Genomic DNA, 6,940 nt, shown 5'->3' with positions numbered 1-6,940 from the left:
TAATTGTACGACGACGCGGGGTCACGTGACTCTAGTAACACGTCATATTCGTCGAAGGTTCGTGAACTCCTCGAGTGTTTACTAGATATGCGGTATTCTTGTATATATAAGCCGCCAAGAAGTGACAGCAACAATGTAATTGAACTGCAGACAGAGATAGAGACGGACAGTTGAGTGGAGCACATGAGTCGTTCGTTGTGAATTATAGCGTTTGTTATAGCGTGACTGTGGAAATTAAGTGTATTGCAAAGTTGTATTTAGAAAGAATAAACCAGTTTTTTTTAAGAAAGGACTTGTATCGCTAAAGTTTCTTCGGAAAGAATTTTTACGGAAAATTAACTAACGACCATATGCATTTTCTACCTAATTATTCTATGGTAGGAATTTTTTAAATGTTTCTTTGCTATTTTTGCACATACATGTTGTCCATAAAATCACTGATTTATTTCCATCCTATTTACCTTTCTTCCTTTGTTCTACTATAGTATGTCACACATTATGTAAGCAGGTTAACAAAAACAATGTCCTTCACTGGCTGAGTTGATCATACCTTGAGGCTACTACCGTAACTCTATGCGTATGGCAATAATGATAAAAGAACAGATTATCGTGTGTTGCAGTTAGAGAAAAACCACAGTAAATTGAACAAACTGTCAGAATTCTGATGTGAAATGTGGGCGTATCATATGTTTTTCTACCTGCTTCTATTAATATAGTAATTTATAAAGTTTTTCATTTACTCTACTTCATATACAATATGACATAAATATGAGGTCCAGAAAACTGTTGAAACCATTTCTTTCTAGTTGTCTTTATGTCTTTGTTGTTCTTTATCAGATATTATTTATTTTGCCCATGTGTCTGCAGTTTCGCACATTGTGTAGAAACAGGTCAGTGACATGATGTCCTCTGTTGGCTGAGTAGAAGATAAGCCTTAGTATGTTGTACAAGAGCGACCAGTCACTCATTTGGTGATAAGTATCAATTAGGTGGAAAACAACGTTATGGCTTAAATGCTGAAAGCCAGTGAAATATTGGAAAAGCAATAGCCCTAAAAATTATCATAAAAATAAAATAACTGCAGAGTTACATATTTTTGTAAGGAAAATTAATTTGGTCAATTCTGCTTGGCTACTGACATGAATACTTCAATGGATATGCATTCAATGGAGACAACTCTACTAACTGACTCACAGGTTAGCAACTATATAATGTTTTATACAAGTTTGCACACTGTTTTTGCTTGGATATATAACAAAGATTGTTGTCCACTTTACTTCAAGTGTCCAATAGAATTATTCTCTTAGCTTAAATCTCATCGTTTAGCTAAATTAAGGTGTATTTTGTGATTGTCCTGCACAGATATGTTGTCATAAATTAGACGTATTTGATACTTGTGCCGAAATAATTTAATCTTAGAATATCAAAATTTTTCAGTACAATTTTTCTTAATGTGTCCAATTTGTTTGCAGAGAGAGGAGTATAATTTATCAATATATATAACTTCAGTACACTCTAAAATTCAAGTATATGAAGTATATTTTCAATTACAATTTCATCTATTAATTCCATGACGAAAGTGTGAGCATTAGTAAATACATTTTCAAAATCGCCAGTTGAAGATTTTTCTCAGAATGAAGATATAAGAGTTCTGTATGCCTCCAACTTTTCTATAATTCGTGCATGAGTCCAAAACTTCCCAAAGGAACCAAAGTAGTTTACTTCTAACACTTTGGAATTTAAATCTTGTATACTACATATAAAGTTGTTATCCAATAAGGTACCTTATTGTAGAATTGAAATTTTCATATGGCATAAATTTTATGATGGCATGTGATGCCTAGAGATTTCCTGAGTGTATATATTTGACATGATATCTCGAATTTTTGGAAAGTTTGATGAAAACAAATATTGCATGCATTGTTTAAGTTCTGATTTTGAAGAAAGTGGAATTCTTTTTTATCTACTTTGTTGTAGTAGTATGGATTAAAGTGAGGTGCAACAGATAACCTACAATCTCTGAGAACATATTGAAATGTAAAGTGGTACCATCTTATGCATCCAGTCAGAAGACTAGGAACACTAATGGGTTGTATCCTCAAAAGGTGGAATGCTGTTACAGACCATTCCACCACAACTTAACCTCTGATTAAATAATAACACCATAGTTAAGTAGAGATTGAATGACTTACCTAGTGAATAAGAGAGGGAGTTAATCAGTCAGATAGTGAGTCAAACAGTTAATAGGACAGTGTGGTAATTAACTTGTGAGTTGATTAGTTATTGAATGAGTTAGTTAGTGAGTCTATTGCAGTATTTTCGATTAATTATTGACTTAGAGAGTATGTCAAATCAGTCAGTTTTGAGTTAGTGCTATAGATATGTTGGAAATTTAAGAAATAAGTGACTGTTTAGTTTTAATTGTGATTTAGGTCAGTAGTTAGGGCGCTTGTTGAGAAACAAGCCACCAGAGGTCAACACGTATGAACCTCAGACAATACGGGATCGATAAAATGACGTCATAGTTCCACGAAGTGGAACCAGAGGGCATATTGCTAGGGGCACGTTTCTAGGACGCCATAACAAGTGGATGTTGTCATGCCACCATGAAAACAGAAGTGGGACCAGAGGGCGCTTTTGTATAATGAGCACACAGAAATTTTGCAAGCGAACCATTAGAGGATGACAAACGTGTCATCAACTTCATGGTACAAATTAAAATAATTTAACCTAATTGGCATAACATTGTATTGACAGTACCCTTTATAAATAAAACATTAAATCTGCTATTTTAATCTTATCAACTTTATAGTTTTCTCTTACATGCATTTTACAAAAGCAGATAGTGTTTCTATAGAGGGATAGTATTACTAAGGTTCTACAGGCAGATGGTCTTACTAGGTGCATTGTGTGTGTGCATTTTACAAAGGCTGACACTGTTACCAAACTTCTGTAAGATTGCATACAGATTTCATCTTGTCTCACTTTATGTCTATAATTTTCATTTAAATATATAGTTTTATTGCATGTGTTAAGAAAGACAGATGGCGTTACTAGGTGTATTGTGAGTGTTTAATAAAAAAGTTGGTGTTTTTATATGTGTACAGTGTTACTACACTTCCATAGGACTACATATAGATTCCAACTTTTCTTAATTTGTGTTTATATTTTTCATTTATATATTTAACTGTATTACATGTGTTCTATAGGCAAATATACCACTAACACATTTAACTTATTGTTGGAATACTTTTACAACATCAAATGTTTAGTTTTATGACTATTGAAAGAGATAGCTAATTGTGTTTTATAATTTAGTACACATTTAACGAATTCTAGTATAGTTTACACTTCTATAATTAATTTGTATAATATACTTTTACAATTATTGTCATTAAATCGCTAGATATCATGCAACAATTTAACATAGAATCTTAGTATTTCACTAGTTTGGCTTTATGGATTAAGTATGTTATTCCTGTGTTTTTATTGTTATAACACTTCTTGGCAAAATATTTCATTTCAAACATGTTACTTTATAGTTTTCACTTATATATGTTTCCAAAAGGCTGACAGTGCTTCTTTGGATAAATGATGTTATTATTATAAGGTCTTATTAAGGATAGTGTTACATTAGTGGACAGTGCAAATAAGGACATTTGTTGTTTTGCTTTTAGAAGTAAAACCAGTATTCTCACAGATAGCTGTTATAACACTGCTACATACGTCAGTTTTTATTGCACATATTATTTATTATCTGAGCAAGGCAAATATTATGATCAATAATTTATCTTTCATACTTTTACAGTTACCTGTAAGTTAATGTATCAAACATTTACTAATTCATTAATTCCATACTTTTTGCTTCTATATCTAATTTGCGTGACATAGTTCTTGCATTTTCTGAAATTCTGCAGATAAAACACTTATGTACCCTCATTTTTATATCTAATACATAACATCTATTTATCCTGAAAAGGATGCATATTTAACTTTCATGTTAGTTTTTTAAATGGATTTGTAAATTTATAATCTACTGTTTTAAAGTTGTGTGGAAAATATAAGATTATGTAGAGTATGAACAATTTATTTTCAATACTAAGTGTAATGTAAATGTATGTATGAGATTTATATCTTACTAATGAATGTATAAGCAAAAATAGTGGCATATACAATGTATTATAATTGACTTATTCAACTTTTGTTTTCATAAAATCTTTTCTGCCATACTGAAATTTGAATTTTGTCAGCATCCTCCCTTAGTAAAAGGTCGACATATTGCCAACTGTGAGCCAATAGGGGTGATGTGCCAACACCATTTGGTGATTGTATGTGTTGACCTTTCTATCATTTCTGTTCAATGTGAATGTTAAATATAAATGACTGTTTTGATTTAAGTTTAATGTGAGTGTTATGATTTAGATAGTTTATATTGTGTGAGAGTTAAATTTAGTTATTTTTAGAAGTGACAATTTATCGTGGGTTTGGTTTACGTACCTCTTTATGAATCATATGTTGTGTAATTTAATAGTTATGAATTTGTGATTATTGTACTATTGCATCATGTTACTAGAATTTTCTAAGTTTTCTCGTTTCTTAATGGAGTATTATTGCATCATACTATTTAGTAGTGTGTGGAATGTTCTAGACCTCTGTTGGGGTATGTATATATATATATATGTATATATATATATACATCAAAAATGTTAGTTTTATAGATACATATAGACTGCACGATTGTAAGTTTAGCCATAAAGAGCATATAGTGGCAATTTGTAAAGTGAGCTTATCACAGATTATATTGTAATAACAGAGAAGAGCAGAGAAGAATAATTTGTCTTGTCACTTGTGTTCTAAAGTAATTGAACCAGCCTGTGTGAAATTTGAAATAAAGATACAATTACTTAAAGCTTTGGATACAACAGTGATAACCAACAGCGTAACAAACATTTGTATGTTTTAATATATATCATTTTAAAACAAGTGGACTGTGTCCTGTTTGTTTATTGTTGAAATTTATTGCCAACAAGACACATACACCTATTGTAAAGAATTTGACTCATACATAAAACCTAACAGTTAATGACCTCAGATAGAAGCAGAAACAACACCTATATATAGTAGTTCATTTAATGTTCAGAATGAAAATATCTAGAGAAAGGTAAAAATGTAATTTTTTACAATAATAGATCCTTTAAACTTTAGAAGAACAAATCCACTTATAAACCTAAACATGAGATTTAAATAAGTGTCCTTTTCAGGACAAATAGATGTTATATATATATATATATTAAATATAAACATGAATAAGTGATAAGTGTTTTACTTAGAAAATTTCAAAAAATGCAAAAGGTATGTCATGCAAATGAGATATAGAAGCAAAAACAATAGAATTAATGAATTAGTGAAGTGTTTTATACATAAAGTTACAGGTAATTGTAAAAGTATGTAAGGTAAATTACTGGTTATAATAATGGATAATATGTGCAATAAAAACTGACATATGTAACAGTGTTATATTAGCTGTCTCATAGGAATAATGGTTTTTACTTGTAAAAGCAAAACAGCAGATGTATTCAAACCTACAGAATTAAAGAAATACTGTCCTTTGTTACATCGTCCACTTAAGTAACACTATCTTTAGTAAGACCTTTAAATAATAACACCTGACCATCCATAGGGGCAAAGTCAGCCTTTGTAAAACACATGTAAGTGAAAACTAATGTCACATGTGTGAAATGAAATATTTTTCCAAGAACTGTTATACACAATAAAAATCATAGTTATATGTGTAGAGAAAGTGCATATATAATCCGAAAAGCCAAACTAGTGAAACAATGAGATTCTGTGTTATACATAGTTATACATCCATTTCAGAACAATAATTATAAAAGTAATTATAGAAGCAAAATTATACTAGAATACATTAAATGTGTACTAAAGAATAATACACAATCAGTTGTCTCATTCAATATTTATAAAACAAAAACATTAGATATTGTTGCGTCAGCGAGATCACGTGACTATTTTGACGCCACCTATTTTCTAGAAGTATCTTGTTCCTTCGTGAATACCCTAGCATTTACTAGATATATATATTTGTCTGGTATATATATAAGACGCTCACAACGTGAATGTAATGTAATGTGTGTGTAGATAGTGAGTAATTGAACTGCAATCAGAAGTATTGTTGACGTTCGTTGATATAGCCTTTGTTATAGAGCGACTGTTGAAAATAAGTGTATCGTAAAGTTGTATTCGGAAAGAATAAACCAGTTTTATTAAGTAAGGACTTGTGTCGCTAAAGTTTCGTCGGAATGAAGTTATGGAAAATCAATTAACAAACGGAGACGTAACAAATTGGTGTCAGAGAGTGGGACAGAAAAAAAATGGAAACGAGAAGCGGCAAATCAAACTACAGCATAGCAGACTTAATGGCAGCAATACAAGAACAGCAAAAGAAACAAGAAGAACGAGAAAATAAACAAGAAGAGAGACAACAGCAGTTACAAGAATACATGCAACAGTGGCAGCTTGAACAACAAAATAAACAAGAAGAGAAATTACAGCAGTTGTTGGAGGAAAAAGAAAAGGAACAAGAAGAAAGACAACAGCAGTTACAAGAAAACCTACAACAATGGCAGCTCGAACAGCAAAGTAAACAAGAGAGACTACAGCAGTGGTTGGAGGAGAAAGAAAATAAACAAGAAGAGAGATTACAGCAGTTGTTGGAGGAAAAAGAAAAGAAACAAGAATAAAGACAGCAGCAGTTACAAGAAAACCTACAACAATGGCAGCTCGAACAGCAAAGTAAACAAGAGAGACTACAGCAGTGGTTGGAGGAGAAAGAAAATAAACAAGAAGAGAAATTACAGCAGTGGTTGGAGGAGATAGAAAATAAACAAGAAAAGAGATTACAGCAGTTGTTGGAGGAAAAAGA

This window comes from Limulus polyphemus, unplaced genomic scaffold (genome assembly GCF_000517525.1).
Source record: "Limulus polyphemus unplaced genomic scaffold, Limulus_polyphemus-2.1.2 Scaffold2052, whole genome shotgun sequence".
Taxonomy (NCBI): domain Eukaryota; kingdom Metazoa; phylum Arthropoda; class Merostomata; order Xiphosura; family Limulidae; genus Limulus; species Limulus polyphemus.
The sequence above is the reverse complement of the archived record's forward strand: the minus strand, read 5'-3'. Positions refer to the sequence as shown.